Source organism: Mustela nivalis (assembly GCF_964662115.1).
Source record: "Mustela nivalis genome assembly, chromosome: 2".
NCBI classification, from domain to species: Eukaryota; Metazoa; Chordata; class Mammalia; order Carnivora; family Mustelidae; genus Mustela; species Mustela nivalis.
The window spans coordinates 14,065,973-14,087,686 of NC_139021.1; the positions used below are offsets into that span (position 1 = coordinate 14,065,973).

The 21,714-nt window shown below is 45.5% G+C and overlaps 2 long non-coding RNA genes across 3 annotated transcripts in view; both read right to left on the bottom strand.

Moving 5' to 3' along the window:
* The window catches only part of LOC309859196, a 606,625-nt gene extending 601,111 nt beyond the window's left edge, over window positions 1-5,514 (bottom strand). Inside the window, exon 1 of the long non-coding RNA XR_014308603.1 lies at window positions 5,236-5,514. This is a non-coding gene — a long non-coding RNA (uncharacterized lncRNA). The remainder of the gene's footprint in view (window positions 1-5,235) is intronic.
* A 4,535-nt stretch (window positions 5,515-10,049) lies between these two features.
* LOC309859132 overlaps window positions 10,050-21,714 on the bottom strand; it is a 28,771-nt gene continuing 17,106 nt past the window's right edge. The window contains exons 4-9 of one of the 2 annotated variants that reach the window (XR_014308553.1): window positions 19,947-20,056; window positions 16,620-16,726; window positions 15,067-15,228; window positions 14,766-14,801; window positions 12,503-14,116; window positions 10,050-10,440 (exon numbers count right to left, since the gene is read on the bottom strand). This is a non-coding gene — a long non-coding RNA (uncharacterized lncRNA). Of the gene's footprint in view, window positions 10,441-12,502; window positions 14,117-14,765; window positions 14,802-15,066; window positions 15,229-16,619; window positions 16,727-19,946; window positions 20,057-21,714 lie in introns of those variants that run through there. The other variant, XR_014308554.1, reaches the window with a different exon arrangement.

Below are 21,714 nucleotides of genomic sequence, written 5' to 3' on the forward strand. Positions count from 1 at the left end.
ACAATGCACTCAGTCTCTTTCACTGAACACAGCTACAAAACAGGGACAGAATACACAATAAAGCTACTCAGAGACTCTGAGAAATGAACAGTAGCAGGAAGATTGGGAAACAATATCAGAATTTGAACTATCACCAATCAATGGTGATTTATTCATTTTTTTCTTCCCTTAGGTATCTCCCCACCTGAGTACAATGTAGCCTGAAACCAGCAAGTAAGTATCAGCAGAGAGAGCTCCAGAAGAAGCCCTTAATTTGGCCTCAAAAAGTGAAAACAAAGTATGTAAATTCCCCTCATCTTTTTTTTTTTTTTTCCTTCTGTTTCATACCCTGGTCCCCACGCAATACTCTAGTAGTGGTGGCAGCGGTTCCCCATGGAAGCCCCCTGAATGGGGAGGTGTTGAGGGACCCTTCCTCTCTGTGGAACTACAATTCCAAGAAGGTGGGATAAAACCATTTCTGCTCTCTCTCTCTCTCTCTCTCTTTGTCCTCCCAGAAGTTGGCCCCAGACATGGACAAAGTCACAGAAATGCATGGCAGGGGAGGATTAACTCAAGCCCCAGTTTTCTAGCTGAAGGAGCAAAAGGAGACACCCAGAAAGCAAATATCAGTAGACTGCAAAAAGGAAGGAGATCAAGAAACTGATCCCATAAAGTTACTTATAAACTCCTACGCATTCCCCCAAGCTGTATATGCATGGGTGTGCTCCTAATCAGCGTACCAAAGAATTCCAGAACTGGACACACCAGCCACTGCCCACATCTTAGCCTGATCCCTGCATGCCACGCACATGATCTAACCAGACCTGCAAAGGCTATAAACCTGAACTGACATTGGAACGATAGCCCACAGAAGAAAGGATGGAACTTGTAGCCTGAACCTAACCAGGACAATTGCCTGATGCAACAGAAATTCCCCATCCACATAGGAAAAGATGATCAATCGACAACAACCCCAAGATGACAGTGTTATGGGCTGAACTGTTTTTCCCCCAAAACTCATCCACCGACGCCTTAACCCCTAGAATCTCAGAATGAGACTGAATTTGGAAATGGCTTCTTTTAAAATGTGATTAAATTAAAATGAAGCCATTGCAGGGGGGAAGGGGGTCCTAATACAATCTGACTGGTGTCCTTATAAGAAGAGGGAGCTCAGACACACAGAGACCCCAGGGACACATGTGCACAGAAGAAAATGCATGCAAGACACAGTGAGAACACAGCCAAGCACAAGCCAGGGAGAGACACATTGGAAGACACCAAACCTGCCAGAGCCTTGGTCTTGGACTTCATTCCTCCAGAACCTTGAGGAAATAGACGCCTGCTGTCTAAACCCCTCGTCTGTGGTCATTGTTATGGCAACCCTAGTACACTAATACACACAGGTATCGTAATTTTATTTTTCATTTTTTTATCATGTTTAGTATGCTATGATAGTCACCATACAGTACATCATTAGTTGTTTTTTTTTAAATTTTATTTATTTATTTGAGAGACAGAGATTACATGTAGTCAGAGAAACAGGCAGAAAGAGAGGATGAAGTTAGTTCCCTGCTGAGCAGAGAGCCTGACGCAGGGCTCGATCCCAGGACCCTGAGATCATGACCTGAGCCGAAGGCAGTGGCTTTAATCCACTGAGCCACCCAGGCACCCCACATCATTAGTTTTTGATGTAGTGTTCCCTGATTCCTTGTTTGTATATAACACCCAGTGCTCCATGTAATCTGTGCCCTCCTTAATCCTCACCACCGGGCTCACCCATTCCCCCCACTCCCCTCCCCTCTAAAATCCTCAGTTTGTTTCTCAGAGTCCACAGTCTCTCATGGTTCGTCTCCCCCTAATTTCCCTCCCTCCAGCTTTCCCTTCCTTCTCCAAATGTCCTCCATGCTATTTCTATATCTCACATATGAGTGAAACCATACGATAACTGTCTTTCTCTGCTTGACATATTTCACTCAGCATAATCCCCTCCAGTTCCATCTGTGTCAAAAAAAAAGTTGGGTATTCATCCTTTCTGATGGCTGAGTAATATTCCATTGTATATATGGACCACATCTTTATTCATTTGTCCATTGAAGGGCATCTTGGCTCTTTCCACAGTTTGGCTACTGTGGCCATTACTGTTATGAACATTGGGGTACAGATGGCCCTTCTTTTCACTACATCTGTATCTTTGGGGTAAATACCCAGGAGTGCAATTGCTGGGTCATAGGGTAGCTCTATTTTTAACTTTTTGAGGAAACTCCACACTGTTTTCCAGATAGTATAACTTTCTGATAAAGACTTAAAAGCCTCTATTTTTAAAATACTACAAATAATAGCAAACATTCTTGAAACAACTGAAAAAAAAATAGACAATCTCAGTAAATAAATAAAATACCAAAAGTATCAAATGGAAATTTTAGAAACAAAAAGCACAGTAACCAAAAACTCTATCAATAAGCTCACTAGAGAAAATCGTCAATGAACTTAATAATACATCAATAGAAGTTATCCAATCCAAGCAACAAAGAGAAAGGGGATTGGACACAATTTAACACAGTCACAGGGACCTGTGGGGCTATTGAAAAAAAGAAAGAAAGAAAGAAAGAAAGAAAGAAAGAAAGAAAGAAAGAAAGAAAGAAAGAAGATTGATTGCTGGAATCCTAAAAAGGTAGGAGAAAGAAGATGGTGCTGAAAAAATATGAGGAAATAATGACTGAAAATTTCCTCCGTCTGGTAAGAGACTTAAACCTACAGATTTAAGAAAATGAAGCAAAACCCATACAAGATAAGCCCTCAAAAATCCAGGCACATCCTAATCAAACTTTGAGAAACTAACAAAGAAAAAAAATATTTAAAGCAGCCAGAGAGAAATGATGCCTTGTCTATGGGTGGGGAGGGGGGCACTTCAAATGACAGATTTCAGAAACCAAAGAAGCTAGAAGCACTGGAGCTCTCACAAATGACACCCAACACATGACTCATAAAAAAAAATTATAAACTGAACTTCATTAAAATTAAGAACTTCTGCTCTGCAAAAAACATTGTTCAGTGATTGAAGAGACAAGCAACAGACTAGAAGAAACTAATTAGATATCTGACAAGGGACATGTATATGTATAGATAGAACTCTCTCAACTCAAAAGAAAGAAAACAAAAACCTGATTTTTAAAAATGGGCAGAAGAACAGAGGATACTGGTATGGCAAATATGCATATAAAAAAAGATGTTCAACATGATGAGCCATTAGAGAAATGTAAATTAAAAGCATAAGATGCTAATGCCTATCTATTAAAATGGCTAAAAAAAAAAAAAGAAAAGAAGAAAGATACTAGTAGTACTGTTAGTGAGGATGTGGAACAACTGAAACTCTTGTATTTTGCTGGTGGGAAAGTTAAAATGGGACAGCTGCTCTGGAAAACAGTTTGACGGTTTCTTAGAAACATACGTGTGTCCTAGAAGTCCTCAGAAATTCCACTCCTGGGCATTTCTCCTTGAAAAATGAAAACTTGTATTCATTCAAAAACCCTGTACCTGTTTGTTTACAGCAGCTCTATTTCCAGTTGCCAAAACTGGGAAAAACCCAAATGTCCTTCAGTGGTCGGGGGGATACCCAGACCGTGGTATGCTAATATAATGAAATACCACACAACATAAAGAAGGAACAAACCACTGATGAACAGAACAACGTGGATGGACCTCAAAAGAATCAGAGAAAAGACTGTTCTCAAAAGATTCCATTTATGTAATATTCTTGAAGTGACAAAAAACTAGTAATGAAGTGATCCATGGTTTGCCAGGGGTAGGGGTGAGGGCTGCTGTCACAAGGTAGTTTTGGGGGCACCATAACTGTTCTGTAACCTGACTACGGAGGCGGCACCATAAATCACACGTGTGTTCAAATTTGAAAAAACCATACACCCCAAAACTGTCAATTTTCCTCCATGATAATTTAAGAAATAAAATTAATAGGGTGCCTGGGTGACTCAGTTGGTTAAGTGACTTGCCTTCAGCTCAGGTAGTGATCCCGGAGTCCCAGGATCGAGTCCTGGGTTGGGATCCCAGCTCCACAGGGAGTCTGCTTCTCCCCTCTCATGCTCTCTCTCACTCTCTCTCTCTCTCTCTCAAATGGATAAATAAAATCTTAAAAATAAATAAATCAATCAATCAAAATAAAATAAAATAAATGAGGGAATATATTCTTCTGTTTTATTTAGTTATTCTTTGGGTAGCATTATTACTTTTCCAAAAAATGCCCATTGTCAGCTATTACTTACATTATTGGAGGAATGAGCCTTTGGCAACAGGCCTGGAAATCTAAATACAACTTATGACAGTATTTTCAGCAAAAATTGTATTTTGAGTTACCCTGACAAAGACGAAGGGCTTCGTTCAAAAGTCAAAGAAGCAAGATGAGGCCAGACCAACACTAGCAGGGGGTCTGGGGGTCAGGATGAGAGCTGCGTGCAGAAAACAGCCCGAGGGACAGTGAGTGGCGTGGGGTGCTCAGGGAGAGAGCAAAGGAGGCGGCCCAAAGAGGGGAAACATCAGGCCTGGGGAAGCTCGAGTTTTCAGTAAGTGGTTTATTTACCTTAAAGAGGCTGAAGAAACTACTTCAGAAAGGAAGAGACTGAACTTCTCAGTCACCAAAGGTTAGTTAGTTCGGCTACTCTCGGCCACCTGGGTTCTTCCCTGCTGGGGCTGCTAGAACAGAAGCCACAGACTGGGAGGTCTACATGTATTTCTCAGGGTTCTGGAGGCTGGGGGGTCCAAGATGGAGGCTCCAGCCGTTTCAGAGTCTGGTGAGGACCACCTCCTGGCCCACAGACAGCATCTTCTGGTTGGGACCTCACATGCCAGACGGGACAAGGGGCCTCTCTGGGGTCTCTATCATCAGGACCCTGATCCATCCCTGACCGTTCCAGTCTCCCGACCTCATCGCCCCCCCCCAGGCCCCACCTCCTCAGACCATCCCACTGAGGGTTAGGATCTGAATATATATGAATATTGGGGGGACAGACGCGTTCAGAGCATCATACCACGCCCTCCACAGGTAAGGTGGCACCAGAGCTAAATGCGGTAAATTCTAGAAATAACTTTTTTTTTTCTTTTTGTCACAAATACAGATACATATAGACCGTGCGTGGGGTGGGGGAAGGGGGTGTTGGTGAGGACAGCAGGGAGGCGGCGGCCCAGGGGCTGTTCCCACTGAGGCTCGGCTCTGAGCAGAGCGTGTCAAGCACAAGCAAGACCTACCCGTTGGGGTGATCCCGGCGGGACACGCCTCCTGCGGGGACTCTTCCCAGGTGCTTTCTGTGCCCACGTTCAGAGTCATGCTTGGCAAAAGCCAGCTAATCTTCCTGGGCAGGAAGGTTCTCCGGGCGTGGGGGGCAGGGCTGCGGGTGGGGGGCGTTTATCCAGCTCCACGGTCTGGCAGGTCCCAGAGGGCCAGAGTGCAGATTCTGCCAAAAGTCTGTCCTTTGTGCCAGGGGTTGTCTGCGCCCACGAGGCAGCCGCCTGGAGCCAGAGTCCGGAGCTCGCTGATCCTTACGGCTGCCAGCGGCACGCTTCCCAGGCAGGCTGTGGGAGGAGGTGATGGAAGGGACAGGACTTCCGGTTGACCCTGGAGCAATCGGAGACTCCCCACCCCCTCTGCCGGCCTGGGGATGTACATTTAGTCCAGCACTGCCACAGTAGGAGCGGCTCAGGGGTGCAGCCGGAGACAGGGAGGTGCTGGTGTCTGGTCCGAGAACGAGCCCCGCTATAACTGCTAAGATTCTGGCTGGTCTGTGCCTGGGCTTGCGGGGCCCAGGACAAGCTTCATGGGAGCCGCCACCTACCTATCTGGAGGGACCTGCCTCTTTCTCCCCGCTGCCCTCCCTATGCAGAGCCTGGTTTCTAATTTTACCTGGGAATCTCCCAAGATTTCAAACCAACGTGCAACCAGCACAAGTTGTCCATGGCCTTAAAGGATGAGTTTACCCTGCGGTACTGTGTCGCTTTGCTCAGGAGCAGGTGGGGGCTGAGGGGCCCAACAGGGAGCCCGTGAACAGTTTCCTCCAGCAGCAGCATGTGCTGTAGGCAGATGGGCCAGAGACAGCCCTGGCCAGGCCCAGGCAGAGGAAGTCACCAAGCCTGGCTGCACCACCCACAGCTGCCCAGATCAAGGCTGCATCCAGACTGTCACACTCACTGAAGACACCCAGGGACCAGGCAGAACTTCTGCAGAGCCCATGGATGCGCCTGATTCTCCAGCGACAGCCAAGCCTTTAAATGATGACAGGTTCAGCTAACACCCAATTGAACCTCCTGAGAAACCCCAAGCCAAAAACAGCCCAGCCAAGGTGCTCCTAAAGTCCTGCATCCAGAAGGGGTGAGGGATAATAAATGAGTATTGCTGCTGGGTTCTACGTTACACCCCTCTCTAGGGGGCCTAGATGCCTCTGCCCTCCTATAAGTTACTTTATTTCTCTTCAAGTACAACATCTCATATTACAGAATGGCAACCAGCTACCTGGAATTATTCAAGAATGTATCGCAGAGTCAGGGAGCTAATTTATAACCAAGTTGGAATTCACACTCCAGACAGGTCATAGAACTGAGTTGCCAGGCACCAGAAACACAGAAATGGAAATGGTAAAGTTGGGGGTCGCTCGGAGGGAGACCGAAGGGCACAGGTGGACAAGGGTCATCAAGTTCAGCTGGAAGAAATGAAAGAGCTAAATTTGCAAGTCCGGTAGGGTAAGGAGGAAAATCTTACCCAAAGCGAGAAGTGAAACAAGACGAGAAAAATGCAGAACTACGGGATGGTTTGTGATCTTTTAACGGCAGTTGGGAGGGTAGCTGAGAACACAGCGGGAGTGAGTCTAAGTAGAGAGTATCTGACAAAGCCAGCCTGCTCATTTTCTGTTCCTGGTCACCCTGGCAATAGGACCTCCGCCTCATGGTGATGATATTTAAAGGAGAAAAGTGCATGCAAATGAAGTAATTTGTGATTTCATTGGTGCTGGTGTTCCCATGTGTCTAGTTTGCTCCACCTGAGTACAAATCTGGGAGGAGTTTTGTGCCAGAAAAAAATGAAACCATAAAAAGGAACAGGGAGAATATGACAAAAGCTTGGGCTTGGAAGGTCTCCCATAAACCCCTGGTCTGTTTCTTTCCCCCTATAACCCTGGTAGAAATCAGGTTAAGTAATAAATCTTGCAAGTGTTCATGTCTGATCCATTCTGGCTTTAATGCTGAGGAAAATCCTCTAAGTCAAGGCCCCAGCCAGTCAAGGCCAGGCAGTCACTCCCAGGGCCTGGGTAAAGGTTCAGAACCCTTCGGGTGTCTTGCTGCTTGGACTGCTCTGCCCGCTTTGGCCATTTCTGCAGGGAATTAGGTGGCCCAGAAAGAGTGTGTTAGTTTCCTAGGGCTGCCTTGCCATGTTGCTCAAACAGAGTGACTTAAAAAACAAAATAAAAATTCATTATCTCCTAGATCTGGAGCCTCAGAGTCCAAAATTAAGGTGTTATCCGAAACATGCTGTCTCTGAAGGCTTGTGTCAGGGGTCCTTCCCTGACTGGCCCTAGCTTCTCATGGTTTGTTGGAAATCTTGGCTTCAACCTCCACTGTCACATGGCCATCTTCTCTGTGTGTGTCCATGCGCCATCTTATAAGAAACCAGTCATGTTAGATTTGAGACCACTCCAGGGACCTCATTTTTTTTTAATTTAAATTCAATTAGCCAAGGTGTAGTACATCATTAGTTTTTGATATAATGTTCAATGATTCATTAGTTGAGTATATCACCCAGTGCTCAGCATATCATGTGCCCTCTTTAATGCCCATCACCCAGTTACCCCAACCCCCACCCACCTCCCTTTCCACAACCCTCAGTTTGTGTCCCCGGAGTGAAGAGTCTCGTATGGTTTGTCTCCCTCTCTGATTTCTTCCCGCTCCATTTCCCCCTCTGTACCCCTGTAGCCCTTTGCACTGTTCCTTATGCTCCACATAGAAGTGCAACCATATGATAATTGTGTTTCTCTGATTGACTTATTTCCCTTGTGCCCTCATCTTAACTTGATTACATCTGCAAAGATCCTTCTGCATGTAAGGTCTCCTTTTGAGGCATTGTGTTAGGATTTCAGTATAAGGATGTGCTGGGGTGGGGGAAGCATTCAACCTGTGACAGAAAAGGAGCAGAATTCAGAGTCAACAAAAATAGATCAAAGGAGAAATGACCCAAAATGAAGTCCAAGTTCATTCACACTTTATATATACCCACCTGCACTCCTGTGACAGTCCTTCCTTTGTCTCCTCATGTCACTTGCAGTCCCCACACCATCACAGTTTATCTAAGAGATAAGGTGCTGCCAGACTTAGAACGAGAAGATACGGCTCACCAGGACTCTCCTGATGAGTGTGTGACCTTCTCAAGTTGCCCACCTGAGCACCTGATCAGTGACCTTCAAACAAATGTCCCTCAAACATATGTCCCTCATGGGTCACCTGAGCTTTGGTGAGGCATTCACAATGGGCAGGAGTTTCCTCAGTACGGGAGACAACTACTTCCTAGACAGGTGCTGGGTCCGAGGTACATCTCTGAGCTCCCATCAGTCTGCAACTCAACCTTACAGAAAAGCACAGGCAAAGGGAACACTCATCTATAAATACCTAGGGAACAGTCTAGAAATGGCACACGTCCCTCCTGGTCACATTCCACTGTCCAGAACTCAGCTATATGTATGGTCACACTCAGAAGCCAGGTAAGCTGAGAAATGAGGTTTCTAGCTGGGCCATATTTTCCACTAAAAATCAGGAGTTTCTTATTAAAAGTAAAAGGGAAGATGGGTATTAGTAGAAAACTGCTGCATACTTTTATATGTATTTTTAATATTGTGAACATCTTCTGTGCCACAATCTTTCAAAACATCACTCCAATAAATGCATAGTTTTCAACCACTATTAAACAGTTGTATAATAATTTACATCATTATTTCCCTCTTACTGGACATTTTTGTTAACTTTTTCACAGTTTGCAAAGAACAAACTCATCTTTGTGCAATTCTTTGATCATGTCCTTATGATAATCTTCTAAAAGTCTTCTTTTTTTTTTAAAGATTTTATTTATTTATCAGAGAGAGAAGGGGAGAGAACGAGCACAGGCAGACAGATTGGCAGGCAGAGGCAGAGGGAGAAGCAGGCTCCCTGCTGAGCAAGGAGCCCGACGCAGAACTCGATCCCAGGACGCTGGGATCATGACCTGAGCCGAAGGCAGCTGCTTAACCAACTGAGCCACCCAGGCGTCCCCTAAAAGGCTTCTTTGAGGGGTACCTGTGTGGCTCAGTGGGTTAAGCCTCTGCCTTTGGCTCAGGTCATGATCTCAGGGTCCTGGGATTGAGCCCCGCATCGGGGTCTCTGCTCAGCAGGGAGCCTGCTCCCTCTACTCCCCGCCTGCCTTTCTGCCTACTTGTGATCTCTTTCTCTGTCAAATAAATAAAATATTAAAAAAAAAAAAAAAAAGACTTCTTTGAGGCCCCAGAACTCGGGTATTTGTTACAGGGACCAAAATTAGCCTGAACTGCTGATCAAGTCATCTTTGAGAAAAGCAGATCTTCCATGTTCTTGGCACACTCTGCCCCTCCCCCATACCCCTTTGCTTTGGCCAGCTCTCCTCCTAGGCCCAGAACTGGTTATCAGCAGCAAGGTACTTGGGAGATAAATTGTTTATAGCCAGATGTGCCATTACTGGGTATTTTCAGGGAGTTTGATTCGAAGGGCTAACCTTGAAATTGTGTGCCATGTGTCTCTAGGCCATTGGTATGTACTATTTTTACTCATCACCTGTATTTGCATACTGCTTTATAATATGCAAATATTTAGCCACACATGATCTCACTGGCTGGATCCAACAGTGATTTTTCTGAAACAAAAATCTGATAGTACCACTTCCATCGCTTAAACCCTTTGAAGTCTCCATGGCACTCTTAGGTTCCAGTCCAAATTCCCTAACATGATTTATGAATCTCTATGACTGCCATATCACTTAGCTTTTACTGAAGAAGGAAAAAGAAAAAAAACACTCAAAATTTAGCTGAATAAAATATTCGCCATTTATTTAGCTCATGATTTTATGAGTCAGTAATTTGGGCTGGGCTCAGCTGGGCAAGTTCTTCTAATGAGCTTTGCTGGGCTCACTCACGCATCTGTGGTCAATAGCAGGTCAGTTCTGCTTCTGAAGATAGTTGACTACAGGCCAGGGATGATCAAGAAGACACGGGGCAAGCGTCTCTCATCACCCAACATGTTATCATGGACTTATAAAATTGGGCCAGTCTCCAAGAAAAGCAAGCAGCTTTTCTGGGAAAGCATTTTTCTAGCCTCTTCTTGATCTTCCTCTTATAGTTGCTAATTTCTCATTGACTGAAGCAAGTTCCATAGGTGATTCAGATTCAAGGATGAGATGAGAAGAGATGTCCCCTGTTGATAAGAGGAAAAGATGATGTGGTCATTTTCACCATCTACCACAACTTCCTTTTCTAGTCTCATCTCTGTGTCCCTGTTTTCTTCTGCACAGACTCTGTTCCAGCCAAACAGAACTGCTTACAGCTCACCGTCCTGCCTTCTTCTTTTATGCTTCCAAGCTATGGTTCAGGCTAATGCCTTGCCTGCTATTCTCCTCCATTATTCACATAGCTGATTCCAACTGGGTCACATCCTAGATGTCCCTTCCTCCAGGAAGCCTTCTCTCATCCCCAAGTATTATTTTACAGTCTTCTCTGTGCTTCCTCTCCCTGCCCTTACCATGCTCTGTTACAAATGTCTGTCTTCTTGTCTATTTCTCCTACAAGACTATAAGGTACTTGAGAGCAACATTTGTTAACTGTTGTGTATTTTGTACCTGGGGCCAAATAGTGGGAGCACGACAGCTCTTACTAACTGCATGTGAATAAGTGAAAGAAAATATGTGTAGGAAAGCTTTTTGCACATCTGTAAGCACCCGACATTTCATGAGGATGGAATCTGCGAACTGGAGGGGACCTTAGTTATCTTCCTGTCCATGTATAAACCCTTGGAACATGGCTACTAATTGCTCCTCAGTCCATCAGGCACAGCCATAGAGATGAAAAAGTCTTCCCTTTAGCAGAGCTCAGTCTATTGCTGAACTGTTTTCAGGCTCAAAACTCTCTCTCCAATTGAACCCAAAACTATTTCCTCGTGCCTCGCACCTGTTGTGGGAGACTGTCCATCTGAAGCCTCAAAGGTAGAGAGTAATCTAGTTGCCACACATCATGCCTCTTCGTCTGAGATGTAGCAAGCATTGCTCTCCTAGCATGTTCTTAAAGCCCTCACCATTCCGCTGGCCCTCCTCGGGACTTGCCCAACATATCTCGGCTTCTCTTGGAAAATGACATTCAGAGCTGGGCAAGATCTTCCCCTGGGATTGAGAGATGCATCTCCCTGGTTTACAGATAGACCGTGGCGGCAGCCGCGAAGCTAAGGAGTGCTGGGAATCGCAGCTCCCATAGAAACGGAGCTCAGGCGCAAATCAAAATATTAGGATGACATTTCTAAAAAGCACGTTTCATCTGGCACTGGCACGAGGACAACCTGTGTCTTTTTTTTTTTTTTCTTCCTCTTTCTTTAACCTATTCTTAGCATTTGTATCCAGGTCATGGTCCCCAAAAGTTCAAATTTTCCCGATTTCAAATACATATTTCTGGTAGAAAGTGGCAAGAGATAGTGCAGTGGGTGTCTGTTTATGAACAGACTGTAAGCTTTGGGATGAATTAAACAGGGGTCAGACAACTCGGTCCAAAATGCAGTAGGTGTGTGCATTAAGGAAGGGACTTAACCCCCCCTACGCCGTGCTTTTCCTCATCACCTCTGGGTTACTGTTAGGATCATATGTGTATTTCGAGCTTGCCACGTGTCAAACTGAGTGTATTGGGCTCGTCTTGCGAGAAGACAAAATGGAGACTCGGAGGATTTGTAGAAAGGATGTAGAAAGTCATTTGCTAGGCATCCCAGAGCTAGTAAGGGGACGTGCTGAGCCCTAAAGCCAAGCTTCTTTAGCTCCAGATCCCATCACCCAGTGAACACTCCCGCAGTCTTGGCACCTGCATCCCTACCTTGAAAGAGCGGTGGGTGATTCCTGTCACTAAAGGTGATGGATAGGAGCTGCCCCAGCTCCGTAGCCACAGGGCTCACGTGGTGGCTGGGCACAGCCCTCAGTGGTACGGGCCTGGCAAAGACTCCACGCAGTACAATACTCCGTGAATCTCTCTGAGGTTTGGCAGCTGTGACCGGTTTTGTTGCTATATTGGCACACTTGCCCAGAAATAGATTAGAAAGCAGGAAAATTTTTTAAAGACGGGGGTGGGCGGGGGAGAGAACCCACTCTGATGTGTTATTTCGCTAACGGCCTTAACTTTGTAATAAATAAAGACTGCAAATGGGAAGCAAATGCATAAACTGAAAATACGCTGAGTGAATCATGGCACGCAGTATGTACAGTATATAAATATTCATGTTAAATTACCTTTTACTCCGACTCCATGGTTCTCCTGTGTGCACTTAAGGCTGAGTGGTTTCCGTAGGCCTTAGTTACCGACACAAATGCGTGCGACTTTTGTGAGAGCTTGAGGAGTAACTAAGGACTATTAGCACAGGCCTGAATAATGTCGGATCCCGGTGTTAGCCCCAGAAGCTCAAGCACCCTGTCTGCTTTTGGCAAGAGAACAGTAATCCATCTCCTGGTCTTTCCTAGTCAATGGAAACTGAGCTGAGGGAGAAAATCCTTAATCTTAGCAACAGCAGAATCTGGTATTTGAGCTGCAGAGCTTAGAGGAAAAAAAAAAATAAAAAGCCTCGTTGAAAAGTTCAAATCTAGGTAACCAGTTTCTGAAAGAGTCTTTTGTGTGAACTGGAGACAGGCTGCATGGGCAAAGAGGAGTGAGGGCCATTCAGGGAGGTGCCCAAGCTTTCAGGAATGCGGTGCAGGGTTGGTTCCCTTCCTGTGGGGAGAATGGCAGCCGGGAGAAGGGCTGGTACAGGCTGACACAGCACTCCTTGGGAAAGCCAACAGGGGGAGTGAACGTGCCAGGAGGCTCAGCGGGCTCAGAGGCCAACATTCCCTCCCTTCTCTAGCTCTGACCTCCCAGTGACCTTGGGGTTAAACTACAGTCAAGTCCAATGGCCATGATAACACTTATCTCATTCCTCTGTGCTGCGTGGTGAGGAGCTTCCCACCAAAGGGAACGTTTTAAATGAGAGCTGTTGGAATTTCTTACCAGAACACGGAAAGAGGTGTTGCAATCTTACCCCCGCAAACCCTCCCGGCCTGTGCCTGCCTAGGAACGCGAAGTGTGTGGAACGTGTAGAGTATGTGGTTGTGTGTGTTCACATCATGCTAGGAAAGTATCTGAACGGAAAAAGGATCTTACACAAATTCTGATATATATAATGGCAGAATGACTTTAAAGCGTTAAATGTGGGGCGCCTGGGCAGCTCAGTCTGTTCGCAAGGGACTTGTGACTCTTGATTTCCGCTCAGGTGAGGATCTCAGGGTCCTGGCCTTGAGCCCCCTGTTGGGCTCTATGCTCAGTGCAGAACCTGCTTGTCCCTGTCCCTCTGTTCCTCCCCCACCCTCATGCTCTCTCTCAAATAAATAAATACATTCTTAAAACAAAACAAAACACGTGAAGCCTAGCTTTCTTCTACGCCTCATGGGTGCAAACTCATTACATCAGCATTTCCTTCACATAAGAGTCTATAGTCCATGAAGTTAAAACTTCCTAAGTATAGCTTTGGGTGTTTGTTCCAATTAACTCAACAAGCACTTTCAGAACACCTGTACGGAGGCAGGGATTCTATCCAGGGCCAACACAGCTCGTGCAGAGAAGAACGGAGACCCCCGAGTCAGACCAAGTTCGGATTCTGGCTCTGCCGCTTGGACCTTTGAGACTTTTGGTAAAAATGCTGAAAATTGTGGTGCCTCAGTTTCTTCATCCATACAGTGTAGGTAACAGTGCACCGTAGGGCGGATGTGAGGATTCCGTGAGTGAGCATGCCCGGAACTCAGGAGCCCGATGCATGTTTGCTGGGATTGCATCCCCGGTGCCGCCTGCGTGGAGGGCACAGCCTCACAGGGAGCCTGTCGGCAGAACAGAGCGTGTCGGGGTGTTGAGGTCTTGAATGGGGTGTGAACACAGTTCCAGGGAAGGGCAGACACAGGGAAACTAGAGAGAAGAGCTGATGGTGTGGAGTGTGGAAGGGCAGCCTTCTGGATGGAGGCTCCGCAGGAGCAGGTAGAAGGAGGTGGGCACCGAGACGTTGTGTCCATCCACGGCACTGGATCGATGGAGGATTGGGAAATAGTTCTATTTCCCGTTGGTGTTAGAGAATCTTAGTGAAGTATCTCTGACTCCCTATTTTTGGAGCATTTATGACTGTTTAAGATGAAATATAAAATTAAAAATTAAAAACTTAAAAACCAATTAAAGAATAGAATAAAATAGAGTAGAATAGAAAATAGATTTCAAGGGAGACAGCCATGCACTGAATGCCTACAGGTCCTTTGCATGTGTGATTCTTTCACTTACTCCAAATAACCTCACAAGAAAAATATTATTGCCCCCACCTTAACAAATGGGGAAACTAAGGCTTAGAGAGGTGACACGGCTCATCTAGGTTCACACCATCAGTAAGAGGGGGGAACTGCGGTGCCAATCCCACATTGATTAAGGAACTTTGGCCCTGGGCAGTAGGAAGACAGGCTCCCTTCCCCATTCAAAAGGACTCACCTGTGTTTTGCTTGTCTGTCAATATGTGGAATATTCCTATGAAGTAAGACACAACATTTACAGAAATCTAGGCACCATGACTGGTTCATGCTCACATCAAAAGCTAAGGCAGAAGAACCATGTGGGAGGTCCGTTAACACCAAGACTGGGGACGGACCTATCCCTCTGAATCTCTTTGATGAGAGCTCACGTCATCTTCACACGCTCTACATCCCACATATACTGCCTCGTGGCAAATTGAGTCCCCTTTTCCTGACCCTCCAATAACCCAAATAATCCTTATTCTTCTGAGAACCATTACCTTAGTGATCAGTAGCTTAAATCACATTTTCTTTATAATAGCAATTCACATGCAACCCAAAACGGCAAAGAAAAGATGACAGGAGTTGCAGGAGGTGGGATGGGTTCAAAGAAGTAACTTGAGCATTCCTCAGGACAGGAGAAACGAGTCAGGTTTCTTCTTCTGCCAAAGGAAGCACAAACTCATCATTACTTGGGCATGGGTGAGGACCACATGTATAACCCCTGTTGGGCCCTGCAGGCTTCATCTGCTTAGCCCTAAAACACTGCCAACTCTTCTGATCTAGAACACAGAAATACTAAGTGTCACAGTTAGCTTTCCTTAAATACTCTGCACCAGGAACTATGCCCTTAAGGCCAACAAGCCTTAGGTCATTGCATTCTGTAATCAGCTCTACCATGCTGTGAAGTTTGTGCTGGGTATCTTCCCTTTCCCCTCCACCACTGTCCCCACCCTCTTCACTTTGCTCCCTTGACCCTGGGAGGGCTGGTCTCTATAGCTTGTAACACCTGCTTTCTTGCCCTCTGGCTTCTCCTTGGGTTGGGCCAACAGGCAGCCTCAGGAGAGCAGGGCTTGGGAGAAAAGAAGGAAAGGAAGGTCAGGTCCTCTCTCTGTGAGGCCACTTCTGGTAGACTAAGTTCTTGGCTTTTCTCAAAGAGGTCTTTGCTAAGCCTCTCTTCCCCCTTTGAGTTCCTGTCCCTTGTCTCTTCCCTCTTTCTACTGGCTTACATGTAGCCATAGCTCTGCTAGGAACCTGAGTTACCTCACTACCTTGTGTGGCTTCCTAAACCACTTTCATACCTTTATAGCTTCCTTTTTTTTTTTTTTTTTCTAACTAAAACCTGTTTGAATGACCCTAACCTAAGTGAAGCAGCCTCTATTTCCTGTCAGGATCCTGATATAGGCATCACGATTATACCCATTTTATAGACGGGTCCTCGCACTAAGTAAAGTCACGTGTCCAAGGCCTCATAGCTATCCAGTGGCAGAACTGGATTTCAAAACCAGCCCACATTCTTAACTGCTGTAGTGGAAGAGCAGTAAATAGTTCTGGACAATGCAGGCACACTGGGCATCCTGGGGACGCAGCCTTGTACCTCCTCACGGGAACATGCGGTCGGAAGAATGACACAGGGCAGACGGTTTGCACCCCTGTCAGCCTCGCTGTCAGTCAGAGCTTACCCAAATGAAAGTGGGCAAAAAACAGACATCCTCACTGGGCTTGCTATCCCTGACACTGGACTCTCTCTATGATACTGGGGCAGAAAACACCTACCAGTGCAGGGAGGCTGGGAGGGAACACCAGACACATTGAAATCCTGGCTGGGAATCGTATTCTAGAGCCCCCATCAACCTTTCTCTTATGGCCCTGGTTGAATTAAGAGAGGATCCCATTGGGGCCAATAGACTAGAACAGACAATGGTTGATGGTTTATTCCAAAAGGAAAATCAGGGCCACATTTGACCACCCCCAACACTGAATTCATTCACTAGACCCTAGGAGAATCCATAGCCAGAACTAAAGATGCCACTTGTATCTGAGCAGGACTGACCTCAGCATGCGAGTTTCTGTCTTCCACCTCAGGAAGCTGCATCATCTTTATTTAATTCTGCAACACTGAGCCTCCCTCTGCAGCATGAGGAATTTATCATCTCAGGCCTCAGATTAAGTGAAAAGAATTTTTTTTTAGCTAAAATAGTTACGTATATACATTTCCATAAATCATTTTACCATAAATTAGGAAGAAGTCTACTTCCTCTGCCTAAAGCAAAAAAGATTTTAAGCGACAATTCTTGACAGTGCCTTCTTCCAAGTAGTTCTGGAACCTCCTGTGCCTATCTTGGGACTCAGCGTACTAAATTATGTTGACAGATCATCTCCTGCCCTGGAAAGTGAGGTCCTTATAGGCAGATCCTGTACCCCCTTTATCTCTCCATCCCTGGCCCAACACAATGCCCAGCATACAGCAGGCACTCAATACACATTCCAGGAGAACGCACGTGGATGCCCTCGGAACACCCTGGGAGGGTTCCCATCGGCGTGTGTTACGCAACTACGTGTTGACTCACCAGCCTCATCCGTGAAGGGAGACACCATCTTTTATTTAATTTTATACCTCGTATGTTTGGAATATCATGACTTCCCAAAATATATTTTGTACGAAAAAAAAGAAGAGCTGGAGGATACAGCAAGCAAGAAATAAAGCTTCATTGTCTTTGGCCCCCTTACACTGCGTGGACATACTTAGATGGCTCTTTGGGTTGGTGTCAGAGGGTTACACCCACTGTATGTCCCAGTCATTCCACACAGGGCTGAATTTCCATCACGAAGTTGCCATAAAGAGAGGACAATCAAATGGAAGGGTCTGATAAGCAGGATGCTAGTGGGGCTGGTCACAACAGTAACAGCCTCTTCCCTCACCCAAGCCAACTAGTTATTCCTAAGATCTCAGGTCCAGTGCCCCTTCCTACAGGAAACTACCCCTGGTTCTCCAACAGCAGTCGTGGTGTTTTCCTTCAAACACTTCATTTTGTATGTTACTGTACATTCACTGGTGTGATCTCTTTGGCAAGTGCCTGACTCTCCTGAAAGTTCCATCAGTGGCATCTGTTTTGTTCATTATTCTATTCCCAGGACCAAGCGTGCTGTCTTCCAGTGAGGTGTTCAGTAAATCAGTACTGAATGAATGAATGAACAAATGAATGAGGAGTGAATAAGCAAACTGTCACTCTACGCTCAACTCATACTGGACCACATTTGCTCATTCTTGGTCCAATGTTCTTTCTCCCAGTACCAGCCATTTTAAATATTGTCTTTTATGTGTATGTAGGGATTGAGGTTTTCCGGGAACCAGTCACTATGACCCGCCCTCCCGTCTGTTCACATGGGTGCTGTGCCGGCAGGTGGCCTATCCAACATCTTGGCTACCTCATAAAAGAAAGCGGGAAACTCTAACCCAGTGTTTGTTTGTTTCCAAACCAGTGATTTTGAAACACGCTTTCTGTAGAAGACCATTTTTTTTAAAGATTTTATTTATTTTATTTGACAGAGATTACAAGTAGGCAGAGGGGCAGGCAGAGAGAGAGAGAGGAGGAAGCAGGTTCCCTGCTGAGGAGAGAGCCCGATGCGGGGTTCGATCCTAGGACCCTGGGATCACGACATGAGCTGAAGGCAGAGGCTTTAACCCACTGAGCCACCCAGGTGCCCCAGAAGACCACTTTTAAAATCTATATCCAACAAACTGTAGTATATCCAAACAATGGAATATTATTCCGTGATAACAAGAAATGAGCTGTTAAGCCATGAAAAAACATGGAAGAAACTTCAGTGCAAAGTGCTAATAAAAGAAGCCAATCTGAAAAGCCTACATGTTGTACGATTGCAATGACAGAACATTGGGAAAACTGTGGGGACAGTAAAAGCTGTCCAGGAGTTCAGGAAGGGACGAACAGATGAAGCACAGGACATTCTTAGGACAGTGAAACTACTCTCTCTGACCCTGTCATGTGCATACATGGCATTATGGGTTTGCCAAAGCTCATGGAATGTCTAAGGAATGAGCCCTAATTTAATTTATGGACCTTAATAATAAAGACTCAGTATTAGTTCATCAATTTTAACAAATGTACTACACTAAAGGAAGAGAAACGAAAGAGAGTGGAGTGGAGTGGAGTGGAGAGGAAAAGGGAAACATGGGAACACTCTGTAATTGCTGCTCGGTGTCTATCCCTATAAATCGAGAAGTGCTCTAAAAAGTCACTACTTTTTTAAAAAATCTGCATCCTAGCTGGTCACTCAACATATAAGACTAGATGGGTCCTAGCTGAAGTAGGAGTGCAGTCCTTCCCACATTCTATCTACAAACTCATCTCAGACCTCACCTTCCTCCTTGTGGGTCCCTGAGATACTACTGTGGCTATACAGTTACATGAAACCTTCTGTTCCTCTGCCTAACCCCCCAGCTCCCATCCCCACCCCCGCACCCCAAGTATGTCCTAAATAGTCTGACCTGATTCCCTGCTCTGAAGTCCAAGCTACTGTTTTGCAGTCCAAGCTACTGCTCTGCAGCCCATGGCTATATTAGAAAGGCAGGTGGTCTCCTGTGGCTTCTTATAGACCTTAGCACAATTTACCTGATTGAAATACTACTCTTCTCACTTTGGCATTTCCATTCCAGTGGCTGAGAAATCCCAGTTTCGGCCCAGGCATCTCCCACAAATGTCTACATAGGACTTGTGGGTATGAGAGACCATGGAGGAGTGCAGACAGGACAGAACAGATTTTGAACTGGGTATATGTGAGGCCAGACAGTTTTCATATTCCAAAGTCACAGCCAAGACTCCTCAGCAGTCCTACTTATAAACACACCCCGACTGCTAACAAAGAATCCAACAGAGAACTCAACAACCCCTTGAAGGCAAACCAGAACCTGTTAACTAAAAGTGGTGACACTACAATTACTGGCAAATGTTTGCTGGGCAGAAGGGGAGTCTGTGAAATGCTGCAGGGCACGGAGACAGTCAGGAGCCAGTTCCACCAATTAATGGAGTGCTTCCGAGTAGCAGTTGTGTCTGGGAGAGTTTCTGAAATAAGCCCTGGCTGCACCAGCTGAGGTCCCTGGGAAGGGGGGAACAAACACACTCTCTCCAGCAGCAGGGAGGCAAGAAGCACAGCATCACCATCGCCATGGCTACCCAGCAGAGCCTGCCTCAAAGCCTTTCAGGAATCTCTGCTATTTGTGGTAACTGGATTGCATTCCCCAAAGACCAGCATTCCTCCACCCCATGCACTTTCTCTTTACTTTCCCTCACTCCAATTAAAAAGGCAAGAGTGGACACTTGTCCTCCACTCATGCTGGCGACCTTTCATGACAACTCACCTGGAATGCCCCCGTCCGAGGCCATACATCGCAGAATTGATCCCAGCAATTTTCATTCCCATGTATTCACGGGCCATCATGTGAAACACCATTAGCATTCTCCTGAATTCCTAACGGGATTGGAGAAAGAAAAAAAAAAAAAAGATCCTCATTGATGTGACCAATGTGCCAATTAGGGACTGAGGTCTTTCTTCTTTTGCTTTTCTGCATTGTCATCTGAACACAATCTCAGGCATAGGTGAGTGACAAGACAATGTAATTGCTATTGTATATTTGCCACAAAGAACGCCCAGTTAGAAACCTTCCCACTGGGGCCAGCAGTGGATGTTAGTCTGCATTTTTTCAAATAAAATAGGGGAAATGTGTAAATTGGTTAAGAGTTTTGGGAAAACAATAGAAACTGAATAGAACCGACTTTCTCAGTCACCTAACAAAACAAAATAAAAAACATCCACAGGAGTCTGTGAGGTTTTCTGTTCAAATGTCCCCAGTGGGGCACCTGGGTAGCTCAGATTGTTAAGCATCTGCCTTCAGCTCAGTTCATGATGCTGGAGTCCCGGGATCTGGATGGAGCTGTCCATCTCCCCACATCAGACTGCTTGATCAGAGGGGAGTCTGCTTCTCCTTCTCCCTCTGTTCCTCTTCTGCTCATACTTGCTCACTCTCCCTCTCAAATAAATAAATAAAATCTTTAAAACAAGCCAAAAAAAAAAAAAAAAAGGCCCCTAATGTTGTCTGTGCCCATACATTTTCTTTTCTGGCTACTATATCTCCATTATTCCAGAAGAGACACCATTTTATTTTTAGGGTAGTGTCTCCAACATTGCTTCTTTTGCAACCCTGATCCAAATATGCACTTCTAGTGGGATATGCCAATAATCATATCCTAATTACTTAGCCACAGGAAGGGCATCTCCCCAAAAGCAGACCAATCAGAGTTCTTTCTAGGAGCATACAGAATAGAACTGAAGGGAAAAGGCCTTTTTCCCTTCGCTGGGAAACTGAAAAAGTGATTTCTGGAGCTGAGGGCATTTGTGGCTCCAGGGAAAGCTTTTACCTAAAGCAATGAAGAAGACATGCAGAGAAAAGCAGACATGATAGGGAGAACCTGTGGACATTCAAGTCCTTGGTTTAAGGTACATGGGGTAGACTTAAATCATGTCTCCTTCTATCCACAACCATCATGAATCATCTGGCCCCAGTTATGCCTCATGAGGGATATCAGAAACCAGCAGAAGAACCATCAAGTTGAGCCCAGCCCAAAATGACGGTACAAAGAGTAGCAAATGAAAGGGTGGCTGTTTATTTCAGCAAGTTTTAGCATGGTTTGTTGTTCCACAATAAATAACTTGTGGGTACCCAGGACCTTCCTGATACCATGTAAAGAGGTGACAGTAGAAAGAAACCATGTAGAAAGAAGAACCCACATATCTCAAAGATCCCAGCGGTCCCAGCCAGCTGGCTAAGGTCACAGATACAACACTAAACCCAGCGGACACCACATGGAGCATATGTGAACCTCACACATGAGTTGCCAATCCACAGACTCATAAGCACACAGATGTTTATTTAAACTAAAACTTTAGAAGACACTCAGAAGCCACCTGTCTTCCAGATTTCCCCCAATCTGCTGTGCGAGATGGTTCAGTGCATTCCTAATATCAAATCACTCCTCTTTCCTTGACTGAAAAATCTTGATTTTGTGTAGGGAGGCAATGTATCACCTCTAAATGCTGTGTCCATTTCCCTTGCAGCTAGATGTGGTTAT